Source organism: Schistocerca americana, chromosome 1 (assembly GCF_021461395.2).
Source record: "Schistocerca americana isolate TAMUIC-IGC-003095 chromosome 1, iqSchAmer2.1, whole genome shotgun sequence".
Taxonomy (NCBI): domain Eukaryota; kingdom Metazoa; phylum Arthropoda; class Insecta; order Orthoptera; family Acrididae; genus Schistocerca; species Schistocerca americana.
In genome coordinates this window covers 907432672-907456099 of record NC_060119.1, presented here as the reverse complement: position 1 = coordinate 907456099, position 23428 = coordinate 907432672, and the positions used below count along the sequence as shown (strand labels likewise).

At 45.3% G+C, this 23428-nt stretch overlaps 1 long non-coding RNA gene and 1 pseudogene across 1 annotated transcript in view; one reads left to right on the top strand and one right to left on the bottom strand.

The window, feature by feature from the left end:
* The window catches only part of LOC124615247, an 811296-nt gene that overhangs the window by 556871 nt on the left and 230997 nt on the right, over window positions 1–23428 (bottom strand). The gene's annotated exons all lie outside the window — the stretch shown is intronic.
* LOC124561258 lies at window positions 22985–23102 on the top strand (annotated as a pseudogene).

Genomic DNA, 23428 nt, shown 5'->3' with positions numbered 1-23428 from the left:
CGGTAAAACGGTAGAGTGAGCATCCAGCATGCCACGAAGGACAAATCAAATGGCTCCGAGCACTATGGGACTTAAACATCTGAGGTCATCAGTCCCCTAGAACTTAGAACTACTTAAACCTAACTAACCTAAGGACATCACATCCATCCATGCCCGAGGCAGGATTCGAACCTGCGACCGTAGCGGTCTCGTGGCTCCAGACTGAAGCGCCAAGAACCGCTCCGCCACACCGGCCGGCCCCAGGACGGACATTTGAGACGAATGACCGAGACCGCATCATCATGTTACACGAAGAAGGCTTGTCAACGAGGAAAGTTGCCCGATGTGTGCACCGGAGTCAAAGTGATATGCTGCAGTCATGGAATCAGTTCCAATTGACTGTGCTGTTGAAGAGTTGCACCGCACGTGCTGTCCACGTTCGACAGGTTCATGGGATGATCGATATCTACGACTGTTGACTCAAAGGAACCATGGGCTGTGTGCCCCAGAATTGTATTCGGTGTTCGAAGAGGCTACAGGACGTCATGTATAGCATCGAACTGTTAGAAAATAGTCCATTCCCGACGACCATGGCGAGCATTACTTCTTACATCGTAACACCATGGACTCTGTTACACATGGGCCAAAATCATGCGGAATGAACGCCCCGGAATTAGCATCCGGTGTTGTTTACGGATGAAACTCGTACTTGCTTGTACCCTGATCCTTCCAGACCAAGTGTTAAGAGACAACCCGATAACATCGAATGCCTCCAACACTGTGTCTCAATTGTGCAACAAGGTGCTGTTGAATGAGGTAGGGGAGTGGCATTACATGGGTCACCGTAATCTCTCGTAGTTGTTGAGTGCAATCTCACGGCTCTACAGCACAGGGACGAGATTCCGCAACCAATAGTGGGACCGTGTACCCAACACTGTGCTGATAGTTTCTTCTTGACGGATAACTCGCGTGCTCAACGTACTGTTCTCGTGAACACGTTCCTTCAGCGTGCTAGAATCACCAAAACTAAGTGGTCTGCCTCTTCTCCGGACATGAACCAAACAGAACAGGTGTGGGATTTTACAATGTAACTTTTAATCCGTCTTGATTGCAAAATGTTTATTCATATGACCGGTTTCGGTTGCTTTAGAACCATCTTCAGATTTGATATTACGGTTACAGGAGTAACCCGTCCAAATACAGCAACTTTCACAGGTGCGATAGATTGCGTGCGATATCGCTGACGTCTATCAGGAGCGATTCTTCACTCATATGTGGGGCCTCTTACTTTGGTACCATCGCCGGGGAGAGTTGGGACAATAGAGTCATTAAAGCTTCTGTGGGATGGTGATATGGATGTGGCAGTCACTGAGAGCGTTTGCAGGTCAAGAGCATGCACAACGTGCTGGCTGAAGTTGCCTTGGATGGTTTCGATGGGTAGAGCACTAGTATGCTGTATATACACACATACTAATGGATGTTGCTGTGTTTGGACGGGTTACTCCTGTAACCGAAATACCAGATCCGAAGACGGTGGTTGTAAAGGAACCGAAACCGGTCATATGAATAAACATTTTGCAATCAAAACGGATTAAAAGTTACATTGTAAAATTACTGATTGCAGCTATTTTATCAGACATTATGTCTGTTTTTGCAGTTGTGGGATTGATTCAAACAAGCTGTCTTTGGATGTCGGTAACGACCACCTATTCTGTGCGACTTAACGCGGAATCGCCAGTGAAGAATGGGACAGTTTGTATCAAGGCTGGGTTGATGACTTCATCAACCCTATGCTACGATGGATCAAAGTCTGTATCCAAGCAAGGGATCGCTCAGGAGTGCTGTAAGCACCCCCCCCCCCCCCCCCTCCTGGGAAGTTGACTATTTTATTGTTACACATTTTCTTTTCAATCTGATGATCTGGACACATTGCAAATAAGCATATACACATGCCTCAGAGCCAATTTTTGCTTTCTTTGTCACGAATTTTGGAACAAGGGTGTGATGCAAAAGTTCTGTTGACATATGTATATAAGAGCTCAGTGAGAGTGACATTTTTTGACTGATCTTTCCCCTATTAGCTATCAACTACGTTCGTGTTTTGTTGTTATGGCGATTTCCAACGACAGTTGCGAATAGCCAGTTGATGTCGATGTATTGAGCTGCTAGCTTTGAAGCCTTCCTTCCAGTCCAGCGGTCGTATCTCGGAATATTCCCTAAAAGTAGTTAGATAACTACTGATTTTTAACTATTGACTTTTGAGCTGTGAAATTTAACCTGCTTCGCAGGTCAAAGCGAGGCTGGGGACCCTTATCTACTTTGGCTTGACAATTTATCAGTGCAGACAGACTACAACAATTTGCAGAAGACAATAACATTACACCACAAGAGCAAGCTGGTTTCAGAAACAATCACAGCATCGATGATCCGTTATTAAGAATAACTAGCAAAGTAACAGAAGCCTGAAACTTAACAGATGTGACTGCTGCCCTCTTTTGACACATGGGATAAGGTATAGCATGCGGGTCTTCTTCACAAAGAGCTAAAATACAACTTCCCACCTGAAATAGTACAAGTAATAGAAAAACCCTTTGGAAATAGAAAAGTAAAAGTACTAGTTGGTGACCAAAATCCATTTTACTTTACACCTAAAGTGGGAGTCCCTCAGTTCGCCGTCATCTACCTAGCGGTTCTCGGCCGGCCGGAGTGGCCGAGCGGTTAAAGGCGAATCTCGCACCCTCCGACTTCCAAATGGTTAAAATGGCTCTAAGCACTATGGGACTTAACATCTGAGGTCATCAGTCCCCTAGAACTTAGAACTACTTAAACCTAAGTAACCTAAGGACATCACACACATCCATGCCCGAGGCAGGATCGAACCTGCGACCGTAGCAGCAGCGCGGTTCCAGACTGGAGCGCTCGGCCACTCCGACTTCCATCTGTTTGCATTATGAAGGGTACACTTCACGGGAGGCAGTACGTGGATGATGGAGAGCAAGACTTTGGACCCCACGTCGACTAGTGGAGCAGTACCATGCGAGTATACTGGCCCATCCAGTAACGTAGCGTAGGACTGTCACACTGAACAGAGATTATGTTGAAAAATAGGATTTTTTTTTTGCCAAAAGAGTGAGGAATAATATGGTGTACCGCAGAGAATCTGGTAGGCGTCTTCTTTGTGCCATACTGCACCGTCGGTGACTGTATACACAGCGACTGTGGATGTGGGACTACCCGGAAAACACTAACCAGTTTGATAGGTACCCTGAATCATCTTTAACGTAGTTTTCCGTTGACGGAATGCCATATTCCGTGCAGAAGACAATGGTACGGACATCTGTTGACAGTTTGTATGATTATACGGTGGATTAGAAACAGCAGTTCGTTGCTTTAATTCTGGGCACAGTGTATGACTACTTAAGAGAGCTCCTGAGTATCAGTCCAGGGTCTTACAAATGCGCGTCTTCGTTTAGTGTCATCTTACAGCACCTTATCGCTAGTTTCAGTGCCATTTTCCTGTATTAGATAACCCTCTTTCAGCACTGTTCCATGCGATAAATGCATAATCAGCTTGCTCGTTGGACTATGTGCAGAGAAGATGTGCACATGAGGCTTGCACAGGAGAGAAGTCCCAAGCAATGTCCCATAAAAACGTTTAAGTTGATGTTTAGGACGATGAGAACACACGAGTTGTATGATTGTCAGCTCTTCATATTAATAAGGAAGTAATATATCTCTTAATGTAATGGTAAAAAATGAACGAAGATTACAATATAACGCCCCGTCGACTTCTAATTCATGAGAGACGGAGCACACGCTCAATTTATAGGGGAAAGATGTGAAAGAAAATCGACCGTGTCCTTATCAGAGGTATCATTAAGATATTTACTTCAGGCATTTAGGGAAACCAGGAACTACTTAAATCGGGTGGGCCAGACGGGGATTTTAACCACGGTCCACTTACCACAGTGTCACCTCACCCGATACCTGATGCAATAGAAATGACTTGAAAGCGTTTCACCGGTATGTGTACCAGCACCTTGTTCTTTTACTCCGGGGGCATTCTCAGTGATGAAACTGAAGTCTACGTGTTTGGTTTACAAGTGGCGTGCCCGACCGTTACATGTTTATTTATAATGGTACTGATCTTACCTTTCTTTAGTGACATTTATTACCACGTCTCACAAGTGAGGAAAAATTCTCTTGTTGTTAATACTGCTTATAACAAGAAAACGTAATCAACATGAGCAGACGTTGTAGAAACGAAGTGTGGGAATGTTGCGATGTTATTCTGAGCAAGACCGCAGAATGTAAATAACGTCCGGCGTACAAGCTGTGTGTCAGAAACCGGACTACTTACCTAACTACCGGCCTCTTTACCAGGAGAGTACATCACGCGTTGAGAAGGTCGGGACGATCTGAGGCGATGCCGGTTAGTGCCTGCACTGCTGCTCATAAATTATCTACCTTTGTTTCTTTTTCTTCAGTCTTCTGAAATGGAGAGCTATTGCTTTTGCACGGCTTCTTCTGATGATGGAAGTAGATAATCGTAAATATATGAAAGCAAAGAAAAAAAGAAAACTTCAAAGGAATTATAGTGAACCATCGTTCTGAGTAAGTTCAAGAATTCAGCAAAATCATTTATACACGGCGACTTATTCAACGTGTAATAAGTAATACTTGAAAGGAAAAGGTAAATACCTTAAAGGTGGTGCGATCAGAATTCGAACCTGAACCGCACAATTCAAGCAACCAAAGTGTTGTTTCATTCGATTGTTTTACGTCCTGCTGCACATTAATTCAAACAATGTTGGAAGGGCAGAACATTTTAGTTCCTGGGAAGAAATCACAAACAGAGTCCCACACGGTTCAATTTTGAATCGACTCCTATTCTTAATATATGTGAATGACCTACCACTTAACACTTAACAAGCCGAATTGGTACTCACTAGTGCTATAATAAATCCAATTAGAGAAAGCAAGTGAAGAGAATGTAACTGATGGTTTTCAAAGAATTATAAAGTCGAAACGTCCTGGCAGATTAAAACTGTGTGCCGGACCGAGACTCGAACTCGGGACCTTTGCTTTTCGCGGGCAAGTGCTCTACCGACTGAGCTACCCAAACACGACTCACTACCCGTCCCCACAGCTTCAATTCTGTTAGTACCTCGTCTCCTACCTTCCAAACTTCACAGAAGTTCTTCCGCGAACCTTGCAGAAGTAGCACTCCTGGAAGAAAGGATATTGCGGAGACATGGCTTAGCCACAGCCTGGAGGATGTTTCCAGAATGAGATTTTCACTCTGCAGCGGAGTGTGCGCTGATATGAAACGTCCTGGCAGATTAAAACTGTGTGCCGGACCGCACACTCCGCTGCAGAGTGAAAATCTCATTCTAAAATTGTAAAGTCGTTCTCAGAAAACGGACTCTCCCTAAATTTTGAAAAAACGAACCGTATTCAGTTCCGTTCAACAAATAGTCATTCTAACAATTGATTTAGCACATGGGCAGGAGTCAGTAAACAGGTCAGAATGCTCCAAATTTTTGGGTGCAAATACTGATGACAACTTGAATTACAAGAAGCATATTACTGAGCTTCTCAATAAGTTAAGTTCAGTTACTTTTACTCTTTGTTTAACTGCTAATCTTGAAAACAAACAAATCAACCTCCTGATGTGTTTTTTATATCTTTACTCAATAGTGTCTGATGAAATACTTTTGTGGGGTAACTCATCTCTTGGAAAGAAAGTATTGATTGCACAAAAGCGAGAAGTAAGAAAAATGTGTGGTGTTCACACACGGACGTTATGTAGATACCTCTTCAAGGAGTTAGACATTTTAACTGCGCCATTACAATACATATATTCGCTAATGAAATTTGTTATAAATTATCCATCACAATTTGAGGAAAACAGTGATGTCTATACCTACAATGCTAGAGGGAAAATTATCTTTAATACTAATCATTAAAGCTTTCAGTGGCTCAGAAAGAAGTTCAATAAACAGCAACAAAAATTTTTGATCATTTGCTCAATAATATGAAATGTCTGGCAGGTAGCAAAGCTACCTAAAATCACTCCTTCTTCTATTCCACTGATGAATTTCAATTTAACAAATGTTAAATTTCGTTTTTAAGTGTTGTGGCATGAGTAGGACTAAAATACTGAAATGTTCATTCATATTAACACGAATCATGTATACATATCCTTTAAACTGACTTGTTTCACATCTTATCGATAACAGAGTCCTTCAAATGATCTGTGGAACATGTAACTAACTAAAATTAATTGAAAACTACCGCGCGTAAAGATGAGCCTAAGGAAGGGCTGGAATTGTGTGGAGAGAGAAGGCTGCCTCTCCGTTTAAGAGCACATTTATTTATCTAGTTGTGCCCTGACCATAGGCAGTCTCCTATTAAAAGTCTCAAAGGACGGTTAGGGTTAACGTCTCGTCGATGACTAAATCATTAGCAATGGAGAACAAGCGCGGATTGGGCAGCAATTTAAGGAAACAGTGGAAAACCCAAATCTGCATGTCCGGAGGGGGATTCAAACCGCTGTCCTCCCGAATACGATATCGCTGTCTTAAAGTCCTGTCGCCTCTCTCGGTAGTTCAATATCTTTCCAGTACGGTCCTGCAGGATGCTGACAGTCCAGGTCAGTAGAAGCTTAAACAAACGTGTATCACAATCTGTCTACACTTTGAACTCAGAAAACTAACTGCCGCTGTTTGAAAAGTCGGCATCTGAGCCGGTTTGCAATTCTTGATTAGTTAGTTAACTCCGAAAGACTCGGTAAAGTCTGCTGCGCAGAAATGCACTTTAAAACCGTTCGGATATAGCAGCGAATTTCAACACCAACATCTCTTCTCAGTTCGGAACGGCAGAGTATTGTAAGTATAATGGCTCTGAGCACTATAGGACTTAACTTCTGAGGTCATCAGTCCCCTAGAACTTAGAACTACTTAAACGTAACTAACCTAAGGACATCACACACACCCAACCCCGAGGCAGGATTCAAACCTGCGACCGTAGCGGTCCCGCGGTTCCAGACTGTAGCGCCTAGAACCACTCGGCCACCCCAGCCGGCTGTAAGTTTAATGTTTTTTGGGGCTACTTAGAAGAAAGTTAAGATTTTATTAGTTAATCAGTCCGAAAAAGTAATGAAAAATGCCAATAGGGCCTACGCACATATGCATTACATGCTACTGAATGCAAATAAAATTTTATTTGTGCACAATACCGCAGCTGTATGTAACAGACACCCGAAACACGGTGCGCAAAATTTTGTTCTTCTCCTCTCTTAGCAGTGATCATAATACTGTACTACTTATTAACCAGTAGCCAGCAGCTCAAGTTGCACATTGGTACATTATTACGATCGATGTTGACTAGTGACTAATATCATCAGGCCCCACGAAAAGTTGTGGCGGTATTGGTAGCGTAATAGTCACAAAAAAATGTTAAAAGTGAACGTGAAACGTTCCTTTTGTCTGTCCTCGAAGCTTTCGCTCCTGGCGACGTGCGGCGCGCGGGGCGAATTACGCGGTGTATTGCTACGCGGATTCGATTGGAAACGTTTTTGGCGGACCACCATTAATTGCCTTCTTTTTCTTTTCTTTTCCTTCTTTCATTCCACCTCAGAGTGAGATGGTGGACTGTAGGAGAGCGTAGCCCTTTTCAGCCAGTAATTGTAGTTTGTTCTGCTGTGACACCATTTATTTTGGGTAACTGGGTGCTTGTTTAATTTTGTAAGATTTCTAATTACTTATAAATGGATAATTGTGAGCAAGCTGTTGTTATTTAAGTTTCTTCATTCCAAATCCCGGTATTCGCCTTACGGCTCATAGAAAAATCTCTCCATCGAAAAAACTGCAGCTAGGATTGGTTGCTCATTGTTTTGGCTTATATGTCTTCATATCATCTCAGTGGTCTTGGTAATGTGACACTGTGATCTTGGAATTTTATTCGTGAAGAGAATTTTCGTCTAATTCTGTAGATGATGAAAAACTTGAAAATCTGCTCGATGTGGAGATTTTTGCGTCTTTCTGTAGGTACTGATGGAAGTATTGTTGGTCAAGGCTGCTACATCATACCAAATCCTTGTATGTGTTATTGATTTGTTGACAGTCTCATTGGTTTTTTCGTTTTCCAGAGAACTCTGCTGGAGTGAATTCGATACTGCTTCGAGACTAATATAGGAAGCATATGCGTATTTGAATTACGGAAAATTAAACGTTGTAGGATCATGCTGCAAGAATGATTTTGTAAGTCCATTGTAACGTAGTCTGTTGAGTCCGAATTTGGCGATTTGTTCTTTTATTCCGGCTAACATGTTTTTTATTTTAAATGTTTCGTAAAATAAATTTGTTGGGAAGCCACTGCTTAGATCCCCAGCTATTCGAAGCATCCTCCGGCCAGCAGATAGATTTTTTTTTTTTCGTTTGGTTAGATGACAAATCCATACTTGAAATCCATATTCGAGGATGGGATGGACAAATATTCTGTATATAAGAAGAGCAACCGGTTGTTCCTGTCCAGGTGTTCTGTATTTCAAGAGACGTACTACGTGGCTTTCAGCTTGTTTAATCTTTTCAGATGCGTTTTTCTGCCAATTTAGGGATTCATCTAGATAGACTCCGAGATATTTAACGTTTAGTTGTGGAGTAATTTCTTGTCCCCAAGACTCCGAGATATTTAACGTTTGGTTGTGGAGTAATTTCTTGTCCCCAAAGTCCAATGCTGAGTCTGTGAGGGTGCTGTTGTCAGCGATTACCAAGATTTCTATGTCTGAACAGAACAGGTTGGATTTTGGTTGGAATCAGTTAGATCCTCCATTTACTGAACCAGGCTTCAAGTTTACTGATTAACTGTTAGCCTATTAATTGATTACGTTGAAGGTGGATGCATGACACCAATAAGAGGTGTCATCAGTGTACAGAACGGTGTCTTCATTCCGTCACTTAGGTCTGGGGATGCTAGCAGTTCAAATGGTTCAAATGGCTCTGAGCACTACGGGCCTTAACTTCTGAGGTCATCAGTCCCCTAGAACGTAGAACTACTTAAACCTAACTAACCTAAGGACATCACACACATCCTTGCCCGAGGCAGGATTCGAACCTGCGACCGTAGCGGTCGCATGGTTCCAGACTGTAGCGCCGAGAACCGCTATGGTTCAAATGGCTCTGAGCACTATGGGACTCAACTGCTGTGATCATAAGTCCCCTAGAACTTAGAACTACTTAAACCTAACTAACCTAAGGACATCACATACATCCATGCCCGAGGCAGGATTCGAACCTGCGACCGTAGCGGTCGTGCGGTTCCAGACTGGATAGCTGTTTGTTTCCGCTTCGTAGCGCTCAAGCAATTCGGCACAAATTGTCTTGCGTTGCTCTTTATGGTTTTCTGTTAGGCGGCGAGGAAGCGAGCTGGCACACATCTTTGAGCACTCCAACTGGTGGGCGGGTCTGTCAGCACTACCGACAGAGACGTTCAATTGAGCAGCGAGCTGTTTGATTCTGATCTGTCGATCGGCTCGAATGTGAGTGTCCACACGTTCCAACACTGCACGAGTCACAGAAGTGTTCGGTCGGCCGGTATCTCGAGAGATCGAAGAGGCTTGCGCGATCTTGTTGCAGTGACAGACGCCTCGCCCAACGACTCACCGTACTTTTGTTCACTGCCTGCGCCTATGAATATCTGCGATCTGCCGGTTTTTCGCCAAAAGAAACTCAATGTCAGCTCTCTGCTTGGAACGAATCTCCTTTACAAAGACCATTTTGAAGGCTACCTATACTGCCGCCATCTATTTGTACTTCATGAAGCTATAGGGGCTGAAGCAGGAATGTTCGACAATGTCCCACAACAAATTTCCCATTTTTTCAACCGAAATTGGCTGAGTGTGTGTGTCGTGACCAAGAAGGTCTTAATAAATACGGAAGAAGAAGTATCTATATTCTGATCTGAGCGTTTTTCAGTGGAGGCAAAGTGTACACTGATGCAGTTACCGCTGTTGTATATCCCCCTCAGGCGCGGATTCTGGAGGGAGAGCAGACGGCTCGGCGACGCCACGGGCGGTGGCCTCCGGCGGAAAGCCTTCCGGCGCCCACGCGACGCCTCCAGCCCCTCCCCCAACAGGTGGCGCCGTGTTTACGGGCGCCTCCCGCCTCCGGCGTTTATTTCATTTGGCGCGCGCAACACGCGAGGTAGCGGGATTTCCTTTCGCGCCCCCACGCGCAGCGCGCCAAATAATTACAGCGACGGCTCGCCTCTGAGTAGGGCCGTGCCTCCTCCCACTCCGCCCCCACTTGTTTACACCGGGGTACGCGCGCACAAGAGTTCGCCGAAGGAAGAAAGCCGAGCCCATCGCTACCGGGAAGTTGTGCGCAGTCGGTCGCTGATCGCCTGGCTGCATCTGTTTGTGTCAAGTAGCGAGGTGCGCAGCTCCACAGCAGCTTTCAACTTACTCGTATCTTTATTGACTCCCACACAGAGAGAACGGCTTGTGAGATTTAGTCGACAGTAAGATTAGTCCACTGCGTCATCCTGCTGTTTAGTATGGTGATCGAATCTTTCCCATGACGACATTCTCACATTATAGGCTAACGAAAGCAGGCCTGGTGTTAATCGATGCAGACATGACACGTAAGAGGCACTATTCAATTTTAACCATGACGAAAACGGTGGAAGTAAGCATTCATGTCTCACGCGGCTTGTACACCAGAAACCTTTTGTACAAGGGTTGTGATGCAAGTAATTTCAAGCATGCATTTATTCCCCGAATATCACAGTCTATCCTAAAACACTGACGTCATAATCCTATTATGCGGAAAATTTCGTGTTCTTTTCATTTTTGTGGAACTCTCTTTTTTCTTCCTAACCGTCACTTTAAACGCGGAAGGTGAACTCTGTGCAACTTCGCCGCAAAATATAATAGAAATGTGTATCAAATTTATCTCGTGATTTAGAGCTATTGGCCTTTCAGCAACACAGTTTACTGCTAGGTGTTTTAGCAGGTTATCATCAAACGTCTTACGTGTCCAATGTTCGGTTTCCACGCATTGTTGTATCGTCTACTTTTTTGGCGCCATTCAGATTACATTATTTTAGTGACGCCCACATGTCGTCAATTGCAATGCAATTATGTATTTCTTTTCTGAATGTCCCATCCAACCACTTGTTATTTGTGCAGTTTTCGAGCATTTTGAAATATGAAGTGGACTGCAGATACACTAATACTGGTCTGGAAATCGTTATACAAAAAAAGAGCTGCCATGCCCAAAAAATCGTAAGTACTGAAGGAAACGATGCAGTAGTGTATCTGTAACGGGATATAACAGCCGATTAATAAATTTCAGAGACGAGGAAAACTGCAGTGACGAATCTAATGCTGCCGAGGATGATAATTGTCTGGCCGTGCGGTTCTAGGCGCTACAGTCTGGAGCCGCGCCACCGCTACGGTCGCAGGTTAGAATCCTGCCTCGGGCATGGATGTGTGTGATGCCCTTAGGTTCGTTAGGTTTAAATAGTTCTAAGTTCTAAATAGTTCTAAGTTCTAGGGGACTGATGACCTCAGAAGTTAAGTCCCATAGTGCTCAGAGCCATTTTTGATGATAATTGTCAACGAGTACCACCGGAGCTGTGAAGAATGTTAAAAAGTAGCCGCAAAATAAACAGAAAAGAAAACTTCTGGAAGTGGGACGGAAAGAGAGAGGATTACATCAAAGTGCACTGAATCCTGCCGCAGTGGTATCAAAGACCACACTTCGCTATTTAGCAGTACAAAAGAATCCTCAATAAAATTGCACATACAAGCATGTACTGAAATCACCCAAAGGGGATGCTCACATTGTCTCAGTAAGCTTCAACAGTGATTCTTCGGGTTTCTTAAAGTTGGCCGAAGGAATTTACTTCCCCAGGAGGACTTTACTACGCATCCTTACAAACAAATGTGATTTCGGATAACACTGCGCCACACTTTTCACCATTCTCTTGCAAACATACGCGAAGTTTGACCAACGTCTGTGACGGAGGCTGCCATGCAGTGTATGTCGTCACAAATCGATAGTAACTTGAGTGACGTAGAGTGCCTAGGACGGCGCCCGCGCTTCAGAAATCCAAGACTACGGCGAGCTGTTATGGTACTTTTCTCGTGTTCTCATTGGGCACGTCGCGGAGAAATGGCGGAAGTGTATTTGAACTATGATTACTTGGATAGGGGATTAATACTAATTTCATTTCCTTGTAAGACTTACGATCATAGATCAAAATCACTGCAGTACACAGAGAAGCGTCTGTAACAACTATCCATTGCCTGTAGACCTGAATTTCGTATCTCAGCACACGTCTCTACCAATGAAAACGAGTTGCTTGATCTTGAGAACGGACAGACAAGGCCAGAACTTCTAACACTGCTAACTCTCTCTGTAATGTTTGTTCTATATGAAGCTATTTCCTGGATACGTAATGAACTGGATTCATGAAGTTTTAGCATTGACAAAATAAAAGACGAAATAAATCATAACACAGAAATGAAAGTCATTAAAAGTCTATAAGCAATAATAATTTTTGACAACATGTCTCTCTGGAGTACAGTGGTTTATTTATTGTTGGAAATGAATACTAGCAGTCACAACAGTAATTTTAAAATATTTTTAGTATAAGGTTACCTGTTTCGGTCTCTTTTAGACCATCTCCAGACCTTACACCATGATGGTAGATCGTGACTGTGAACGGGCAGGCGCTACACCTCCACGAAAGCTTTGAGTAGTTAACAGTCGTGGAGCTGTAGCGCCTGCTCCGTTCACAGCCACCATCTACCATCATGGTGTGGGTCTGAAGATGGTCTAAAAGAGACCGAAACCGGTAACCTAATACTAAAAAAAAAAGTTTATTGTGGTTGTGACTATTCGTATTCATTTCATCTGTTAGTAATGAACACGATTTATTTATAAAGAGATAGTGTATTACAATGAGGTTCTTTTTATGCATCTGGTCTGCGACTTCATTAAAACTAATAAATAATACTATACGGTAGCATAAATACATATTTCTACAATAATAAACTTTAAAGGTGAATGCTTTTTGTAATTCTGCACGGAGTGTAAGAATTTATACTATCTCCGTCCTCGAAACAGCGATGCAATAGCTTGTAACAGATATTCGCATCCTGTCAGAATAATGTTTCAAAACACAGTGAGCACTTATTTCGTCTTACTCTACGAAACAGATGTCAGCCAGCAAAAGTTATAAGCGATGGCAGAGATTCAAATTATCCCCACTGAATCACTGGTGTGGCATCCATGCACTGCTAGACCAGAACATAATTTGCGTCACGTATTTCAGTGACAAAGTCGATGCTATAAACAAGACAGTATTATGGATATTGCAAAACATGTCATGGGTTGATGTTACTTGACGACGAGATTACGAGCGGCGCTCAATAAGTAACGCAACACTTTTTTTTCGGAAGCTGGTTGGTTTTATTCAGGATTCCAATACGTCATATTGTCTCCCAGTCTCTTGGCTACAAAACACTATTTTTCATCATAATTTACATTCAGTGCGACCGCCTTACGCCACCTTACTGGGAGAGCCTGCAGTATGCCCGCATGGTTCCACAATACTGGGTGACGACAGAGCCAATGTCCTGCGGCATCAATAACCTCCCAACCATCCACACACTGCTTCCCGCGGAGTGTATCCTTCATTGGGTCAAACAGATGGAAGCCGGAAGGTGCAAGAATCAGGCTGTAGAATGGATGAGGAAGAACGCTCCAATGAAGTTTTGTGAGCTCCTCTCGGGTGTGCAGATTTGAGTGAGGGCTTGCGTTGTCGGGGAGAATTAGAAGCTTGTTTGCAGTTTTGTGGCGACGGACAAGCTCAACTCGTTTCTTCAGTTTCGTGAGAGTAGTACAATATCGCTGCACCAAGAGGAGGACATGAAACAGTATAACCCCTTCAGAGTCCCAGAAGACAGTCGCCATGACATGAGCGGCTGAGGGCGCGGCTTTGAACTTTCTGTTCGGAGGAGAGGTGGTGTGGCGCCACTCCATGAATTGCCCTTATGTTTCCCGTTCTAAGTGATGAATCCGTATTTCATGACGACTGAGATGTTAGACACAAAACTGTCCCGATCACTCTTTAAACGCGCTAGCAATTCCATACAAATTGTCCTTCGTTGCCCTTTACGGTCTTCTGTTAGGCGGCGACGATGCCAGTGGCCACATACCTTTGAGTATCCCACCGGTTGGACGAATCTGTCAGCACTACCAACAGAGACGTCCAGCTGAGCAGCGAAGTGTTTGACTGCGATCCGCTCAAAAAAATGTTCAAATATGTGTGCAATTTTATGGGACTTAACGGCTAAGGTCATCAGACCCTAAGCTTACACACTACTTAATCTAAATTATCCTAAGGACAAACACACACACTCATGCCCGAGGGAGGACTCGAACCTCCGCCGGGACCAGCCGCACAGTCCATGACTGCAGCGCCTTAGATCGCGCGGCTAATCGTGCGCGGCTTGCGATCCGTCCATCATCTCGAACGAGAGTCCGCACGATAGAACACTGGAGGGGCACAGCTTTGCGCGGCCGGCCGGTACGCGGGAAATCGGACAGATTTGTGCGACCTTGTTGCAATGATGACATTCTGCAAGAGCCTATGAATGTGTGCGATGCTTTAGTTGTAAAAAAAAAATAAATAAATAAAAAAATAAATAAAAAAAAAGACTCAATGACAGCTCTGTGCTTGGAAAGCACCTTCGTTACAGATGCCTTTTTTGAAGGGTACGTACAATGCCACCACCAACCGGAAGTTCATGTAACTCTAGAGGCCGCAGCGGGAGTAATTCACTATGTGCCACCAAAAATTTCGCAACAGTTTCCAACCGAAATTGACCGAGAAAAAAAAGTGTTGTATTATACAGTGAACGCCCGTCTTATTAACGATGGAGCAATGAATGGGCACTACACTCTGGAACCGCGCGACCGCTATGGTCGCAAGTTCGAATCTTGCCTCGGGCATGGATGTGTGTGATGTCCTTAGGTTGGTTAGGTTTAAGTAGTTCTAAGTTCTAGGGGACTGATGAGCTCAGAAGTTAAGTCCCATAGTGCTCAGAGCCATTTGAACCATTTTTGAATGAATGGGCAGCATACATTGCAAAAGAAATATTCCAGAACTGACCTTAATCGGTTTCGGAAAAGCCACGAAAACCTACGTTTGAGTAGCCGGACGGGATAATACGAATACGTGTTTGGTGTCCCAGGTGAGTATTACTGCGCGGAAGGCCATCCCAGAGCAGAAACACAAACATCGCTCTGCGACCGGCCTTGTCACTCGAACATCGCGTGACTGTTGTGACGTAAACAGAGCGTGGTAGTGTGGAGCGAGAGGCCGAGGCGGTGCCAGCGGAAAAATCCGCCGCGTGGTCAGCTGAGCGCCGTGTATTTTGGCGCGGCGGCCGTGGCGCCGCTCTCTGTGCTGTGTTGTGTGCTGTAGCGCCGTGTGTCGCCCGTCTCGCGCTCCCCCCGCCCCCGCGGCTATTCCCGTCCGCCGGCTCGGGTTGCGCCGCGAGCCGCGACCTTGGCGCAGCGCGCCGCGGCTGCAGCCCCAGAGTCACCCTCACGCGCCAGTGGCGGCCGGATGGCTCGCAACCGGCAACAAAGTGGTTCAAATGGCTCTGAGCACTATGGGACTTAACATCTGAGGTCATCAGTCCCCCATAACTTAGAACTACTTAAACCTAACTAAGCTAAGGACATCACACACATCCATGCCCGAGGCAGGATTCGACCTGCGACCGTAGCGGTCGCGCGGTTCCAGACTGAAGCGCCTACAGCCGCTCGGCCACACCGGCTGGCCCACCGGCAACAGCCTGCCTGCTCCTCCCGCAGTAAACACGGACAGCCCTTGGTTAAACTCCCGCTCCACACGGACCACCCAGCGCCAAAGACGAGAGCACGCCAGTGCAGCTGTGTCCGGCTGATCTCCTACCCTAGCTTCAAAGAATAATTTTTAGACAACATAGTTGCGTAGAGATAGCAGCGATTGGTTTGAAACTTCCTGGCAGATTAAAACTGTGTGCCCGACCGAGACTCGAACTCGGGACCTTTGCCTTTCACGGGCACACAGTTTTAATATGCCAGGAAATTTCATATCAGCGCACACTCCGCTGCAGAGTGAAAATCTCATTCTGGAAACATACCCCAGGCTGTGGCTAAGCCATGTCTCCGCAGTATCCTTTCTTTCAGGAGTGCTAGTTTTGCAAGGTTCGCAGGAGAACTTCTGTAAAGTTTGGAAGGTAGGAGACGAGATACTGGCAGAAGTAAAGCTGTGAGTACTGGGCGTGAGTCGTGCTTCGGTAGCTCAGATGGTAGAGCACTTGCATGCGAAAGGCAAAGGTCCCGACTTCGAGTCTCGGTCGGGCACACAGTTTTAATCTGCCAGGAAGTTTCATATCAGTGCACACTCCGCTGAAAGGTGAAAATCTCATTTTCGAAGCGATTGGTTTACTTATAATCAATCAATCGAAATGACAGTCACAATCGCCTTATTTATTTTCTTGCCAACCGGTTTCACCCCCGATGGGGTCAAATGGTTCAAATGGCTCTGAGCACTATGGGACTCAACATCTTAGGTCATAAGTCCCCTAGAACTTAGAACTACTTAAACCTAACTAACCTAAGGACATCACACACACCCATGCCCGAGGCAGGATTCGAACCTGCGACTGTAGCAGTCCCGCGGTTCCGGACTGCAGCGCCAGAACCGCTAGACCACCGCGGCCGGCCGATGGGGTCATCTTCAGGGCAATTTACACTGTAAAGTTATAATATTAGTAAGTAATCATGTACGTAATCTACAAGCAATTAGTCAAAGTTACATAAATTAACAAATTTTTATAGCTATTTGGTCGCTCGCTGGAGTTGTCATCCTGCCTCTGCACGGTTGGTAACACAGGCTAGGGGGCGCTTGATATATACTATCGCCCATGGCAACGGCGTCCCTACCGCAAAAGATAGAGGGCTCTACTCTGTCCACAAATGATGTGAAAAATGAATGGGACAACAGTTATCTGAATTTTAAATAATTGTAAATTTCTCGAGATTTAATTAGTTATAATTATTATTTATTATGTTTTATACTACGACTGGAACAAACTTTAAAATTTACGATTTCTTGCTTAAATATGTAACTACCATTGGTCACCATGGAGGGCGTTACCGTCTGCCCACGTGTTGTTGGCCGTTATTTAAGCACATGAAGAGAACCCAACCATGTCTTCTCTGAGTTTTGAAGAATCGCCAACTGTGTTTTTTAACTTTCTGGTGACTTTTTTTAACTGTCCTCCATGAACGTCTCCATGTTAGTCTATTTTTTGCCTCAATTTTCTCCCATTGTTCTGTTTTAAGTCCGCATTTATCGCCTTATGTATGTAACATTTTATTCTTATTTTAAGTTGTCATGTCACTCGGCTGCAGAGTGGCGGATTGTGCCGCTGGCAGCCCTCCCCTGCCCATATGGGTCAGGGGAATGAAATCACAATAAAGAAAAAAAAAAAAAAAACCAACCATGCATAGTTACCAACCGTGCAAGGGCAGGGAGACAACTCCCCCGAGCGACCAAATGGCTATAAAAATTTGTTTATTTATGTAACTTTGACTAATTGCTTGTAGATTACATACATGATCACTTTCTAATATTATAACTTTACAGTGTAAATTGCCCCGAAGATGACCCCATTGCGGGTTGAAACCAGTTGGCGACAAAATAAATAACACGATTGTGACTGTCATTTTGATTGATTGATCAAAGAATAGTGATGGTCTCTCACTAAAACTCTTATGTGGGTGTATCTATACTAATCCAAACTTTTTATAAAAATGGATGTGTGTGTACATGTATGTTACCCATCTCTACCTAAACCAGTGGACCGATTTCAATCAAACTTGGTAAGAATTTCACTTGCTGTCTGGAAAGAATCGCTTTGGGGTAAGAACCACCTATCTGTCACATGGGTGTGAAAAAACAAACAAACAAACAGTATCGTCCATGAAGCGCGAATATCCATACCTTATTCACCCAGTATTTCAAAATGTGAGCACTTTCTTCCGCACGGGAGTTTGTCATTGTCTTGTCGTAGACGTTGTAAGATAAATTCGGATTGTAGTATTCACTTATGGGTGAAGGCTAGTGGTCCTTCTTCTTTGGAAGATTGTCGCATTGTTGGTGATTGTACTATCTATAATCATTGAAAGCAGTTCTCAACAACTGTGAACAACTGTGAACTGAAAAAAACTCTACACATAATTTCAATCCTTCGTGAAACTTTTTCTCTCTGACAACCCCCACAAAATGATGAAAGGGAAAAAAATGGCTTACTACATGTTCCGGTGCATACAGTAAAGCTGCCGCATGAAGCACGCCGTATTAATTTATTACTTCTACGTTACTCACTCTATTTGCAACACAATTCTGAGACAGTAACCACATATACCGCTGGATGTACCTACAAAATTATGTCATTGTACGACACACAGTTCAGGAGGTACAATGTCGTATACGTAAAGTTGCGTGAGAATGAAACTGCAGGGTGAAGTTACCTAGACATACAGGTGAAATATGTGTACAAACACGCGTGAAATTGTTAAGTATGTGTGAAATATATTCGACATTTGCGTATTCCAGCAAAGCCATAGGTAAATTCCAGGCTCCGTCGCCAATGAACAGCAGTCAAATCGGGTGAGTGAACCAAGCGCCCGCTGCAGAGGTCCATATGCAGTACCATTCACAGAAAGTTCGTTGAGGAGACACTTTTGTTAGACCCTCGGTTCATAAGGGCTATCTGTTGTTCAAAAGCTGCACGTCTATGCGCTCGCACACATCTCCGCTGCCGTCGTTCACACCTATCACCTGTTATGGCCCGTAGTGCACCGCAGTTGCCTCAACGCCGATTTTAGATAGCGCCATTTCGTCATGCACGGTACACTTTAAACATGGTAGCACACGAACAATTTACAGACGTTGCCGTTTCGGTACTGCTTCCACCCTTGGCCCCAAAACCAATGATCATGCCCCTTTGGACATCAGAGAAATAGCTCCGTTTCCGCATTACGACAACGACTAATCTGTTTTACACGTCCCATCCCACCCACGCTTTATACACCCTCCACCGCTAGTGCTGCCATCTGCCGTCTGTGAGTGGTATTGCACATTGACGTCGAACATAGCCGGTGGTTACATTAATGTGACTGGACCATGTAAATGCCTATTCTCCTCTTTGTGGAGAAATCAACTTTGTACCTTAAAACTGAAAACGGCGAGCGAGGTTCCTTCCCGACGACTTGAGCTCCAATCTTAGGGTAAGTTGAATGTTTCCTTGTATTAAGATTCAGTTTTGTGTACTTTGTGTTACATATACTAATATCCATAATGTTTTAGCTTTAAATTTTTATTACTTCATATTTCAGGAGTAAATTTCGGAAGGCTCCAATCACTAGCTTTTGTTGTTGTTGTTGTGGTCTTCAGTCCTGAGACTGGTTTGATGCAGCTCTCCATGCTGCTCTATCCTGTGCAAGCTTCTTCATCTCCCAGTACCTACTGCAACCTACATCCTTCTGAATCTGCTTAGTGTATTCATCTCTTGGTCTCCCTCTACGATTTTTACCCTCCACGCTGCTCTGCAATACTAAATTGGTGATCCCTTGATGCCTCAGAACACGTCCTACCAACCGATCCCTTCTTCTACTCATTAGTTACGTGATCTACCCATCTAATCTTCAGCATTCTTCTGTAGCACCACATTTCGAAAGCTTCTATTCTCTTCTTGTCCAAAATATTTATCGTGCGCGTTTCCTTTCCATACATGGCCACACTCCACACAAATACTTTCAGAAACGACTTCCTGACATTTAAATCTATACTCGATGTTAACAAATTTCTTTTCTTCAGAATCGCTTTCCTGACTAGCTTATACGAAAGAAAAAAAGTCGATACGACGTTATCGATGCAAAAAGACAACAGCGTAGAGTCGATTTCTCGTTTATCGGAGGAAAATGTAGGATGTCACTAGACCCTGTGTCGTCAACGGACTGTATACTGTTGCACGACTTTTGGACATTTTAACTTTGGGTGGCTTTGGAACGCTTGTCTTTGGTGGATAGTAGTCTTCAGACTGAGGCACCTGAGTACACACCGAAACAAAAACAATACACCAAGAACCGTCTCGAAAAAGAAAGGAATGGGTGCGTCTTTTCTCTTGTAGAGAGCAGCAGGCCCGCATTAACTAGCTCAGACCGCAGACGGGTGAGATCAGCTGGAGGGCGTCCAAGGTGCCTGTCGTTGCGCTGCTTAGAGTGCGGTGAGGCGTGTGGCTGGTGGCTGGCACAGAGCAAAATAAGCGGCCGGCAAGCTGGTGGCCGTCGCAGCCCTGGACAGAAATACACACACACACACACACACGCACACACACACACACGCTCCAGTTGTCGGAGCAGTGTCGGCCCTTGCAGTTACTTGTTCACGGCCGCAGTAAGACCCGCGCCCAACTGTCTGCGACTACACAGCCAGGCAGTTGAAATTATTCCTCTCTAAATCCGTCCTTCGCCCATGCTGGCCACCCAGGATTCTCGAACGGGAACTTGCATGCTTTAACACTATTACCAGACGGACAAGTGACGTGCAAGGGCGTGCGGTTTCTGAATACATGACTGCTGACGAGCGTTACTCGTATGACCCGTACTTGCAGGGTAGGGCACTCGAGTTTGTTTCTGTAGGACTAACGTAACTGTACACGAAGGTACAATATGATCAAGTGTACAGAAGAAAGAGTAATGCAACAACTCTGTGGCCTTACTGTGCAGTATATAACAATACAAAATTGTTCAAAATACTGACTGCCGAGGTCACTACAGGTAATGTACCATGCGCGACTGTCAAGAACCCTCTGGGACTGTAACACAGCTTCACAGGCTGCGACAACTGGGTCCATACGAGTTATGACTGTTTGTGCTCCTGTACAGACTGCAGCGTCCTAGGAGTTAGGCGGCAAATGAAGAGATAAATGAGCGGCTGTCTGCCCTCAGCGGCAAATTCAGTAAACTAATGGAAACGTTTTCATTACGAAGATACACATCTGTGTTGAGCAACTTCCGTAGAACTGTAACTGAGCCTACATCTCACCTAGTTGTAATTCTGCACAAGGAACTATTAGCTAGCAGTAATCAAATGGTTCAAATGGCCCTGAGCACTGTGGGACTTAACATCTGAGGTCATCAGTCTCCCAGAACTTAGAACTACTTAAACCTAACTAACCTAAGGACATCACACACATCCACGCCCGAGGCAGGATTCGAAGCTGCGACCGTAGCGGTCGCGCGGTTCCAGACTGTAGCGCCTAGAGCCTCTCGGCCATCCCGGCCGACTTAGCATTAATCGTTTTGCAAGAACACAGCATAGCATAAAATTCTGCAGTGATTCATGAGATGTATGATGCGGCTAGTTGTCAGTAAACGGAAACGTCTACACCCGGATCAAAATAACCAAGCGTTTGACAACTAGTTGTTTACAGCAGAGCTACCATGGCAACAAGCTACCGGAGACTGGGCGTGGCCAGACAGTCCGTTTTGTTCGCCATTGCCATATCGCTCTGTGGACGGCATTGCCACCGGCCGCTATCGTCGAGCGGTTTTAGGCGCTTTAGTCCGGAACCGCGCTACTGCCACGGTCGCGGGTTCGAATCCTTTCTCGGGCATGGATGTGTGTGATGTCCTTAGGTTAGTTAGGTTTAAGTAGTTCTAAGTTCTAGGGGACTGATGACCTTAGATGTTAAGTTTCATAGTGCTTAGAGCCATTTGAACGGTATTGCAGTCGCTACTGAAACTGTTCTAGATCTTTGTCGTTCTATGATTTGTGTTGACTTTTTTCATTACATGCAATGTAATGTCTGCAACTAATAGCGAACTGAGTACTGCAGGTTGACGAGAAACGTAAGAGGCACAGTGTTGCTACCCAGTCTTTAAGAAAAAGTAATAAGAAGTAGTGATGAAGCCACCGTGAAGTGCTGCATTAGCATCCACAGGCTGGTAGCCGCAGTGTGGCGAAATGTTGGTGGGAATAACATACTGGTAAAAGGATTGCGAGACGTGGCTCGTCACGCTCAGTGGAAAACTGCAGCACACAGCGGGAATGACTGTAGCTGGTGGGCCGATGTCGTCACACCAGGGTAAGTCTCTTGTTATGGGCAACGTGCTTAGGTGTCAGATTTTAGTGAAACAAATGTGCCTCCGAGCGATATAAATGTGTCTGAATTTTGAAGCGGAAGCACTTCTTGTCGTTAGACTTCAGCAGCACCATCACGACGCCAGGGTCGTGTTGGACAGCGAGACGACTGGGCTTCACCAGCAGGAGCCGTAGGTTCGAGACCGTACTGCACCCGCCACCGCGGGCGCTGATAGCCTCGCCGTTGAGCGCCTATAAGCACCAAACAAACACACGACTGCCACCGACACCACTAAATTCCTCACGGGACTTGGTTTCAAAGCAGCGTCAACCTGTCGTTCGCCTTGTAGCCACCAGTACCACGTTTTTTCCCTGGGACTTAGTACCATACCGGCAGCCGCCGCCTTGCTCCTGCCAGGTAGAATCGGGTCGAATCCCATAGTGCGCTGGTTGCATGGGGAGCCCAAGCGGTGCCGCCACTGACGTAGCGGTAGTATGCCGGCAGAGGCTACCGGCGCCCATGAGCATTGTAGGACGCTTACATAGCATCCTCTCACGACGGTGCAAGCCACAACCCGTACTTAGGTGCTGGCCAGGGTCAACAGAGCGAGGCGTGTTCTGCCTTGCTGAGCCCGACGAAGTATGTACCAAGATTGAATGAAGCCTTCTTTATTGTCAGCAGTGTTTCCACTGGGCCCTCCATCCTGCTACCACCACCACTCACCCTTTCGAGCACAGCTGCACTCTTCAGTACCGAACTGCTGCGGCCATAGTGAGCGTGAGTGCCAACGGCCTTGCCGCAGTGGTAACACCGGTTCCCGTCAGATCACCGAAGTTAAGCGCTGTCGGGCTGGGCTAGCACTTGGATGGGTGACCATCCGGTATGCCGAGCGCTGTTGGCAAGCGGGGTGCACTCAGACCTTGCGAGGCAAACTGAGGAGCTACTTGATTGAGAAGTAGCGGCTCCGGTCTCGTGAACTGACATACGGCCGGGAGAGCGGTTTGCTGACCACATGCCCCTCAGTATCCGCATCCAGTGACGCCTTTGGCTTGAGGATGACACGGCGGCCGGTCGCTACCGTTGCGCCTTCCAAGGCCTGTTCGGACGGAATTTAGTACAGTGAGCGTGAGAGTAACTGCGCAACTGATATGGTTCAAATGGCTCTGAGCACTATGGGACTTAACATCTGAGGTCATCAGTCCCCTACAACTTAGAACTACTTAAACA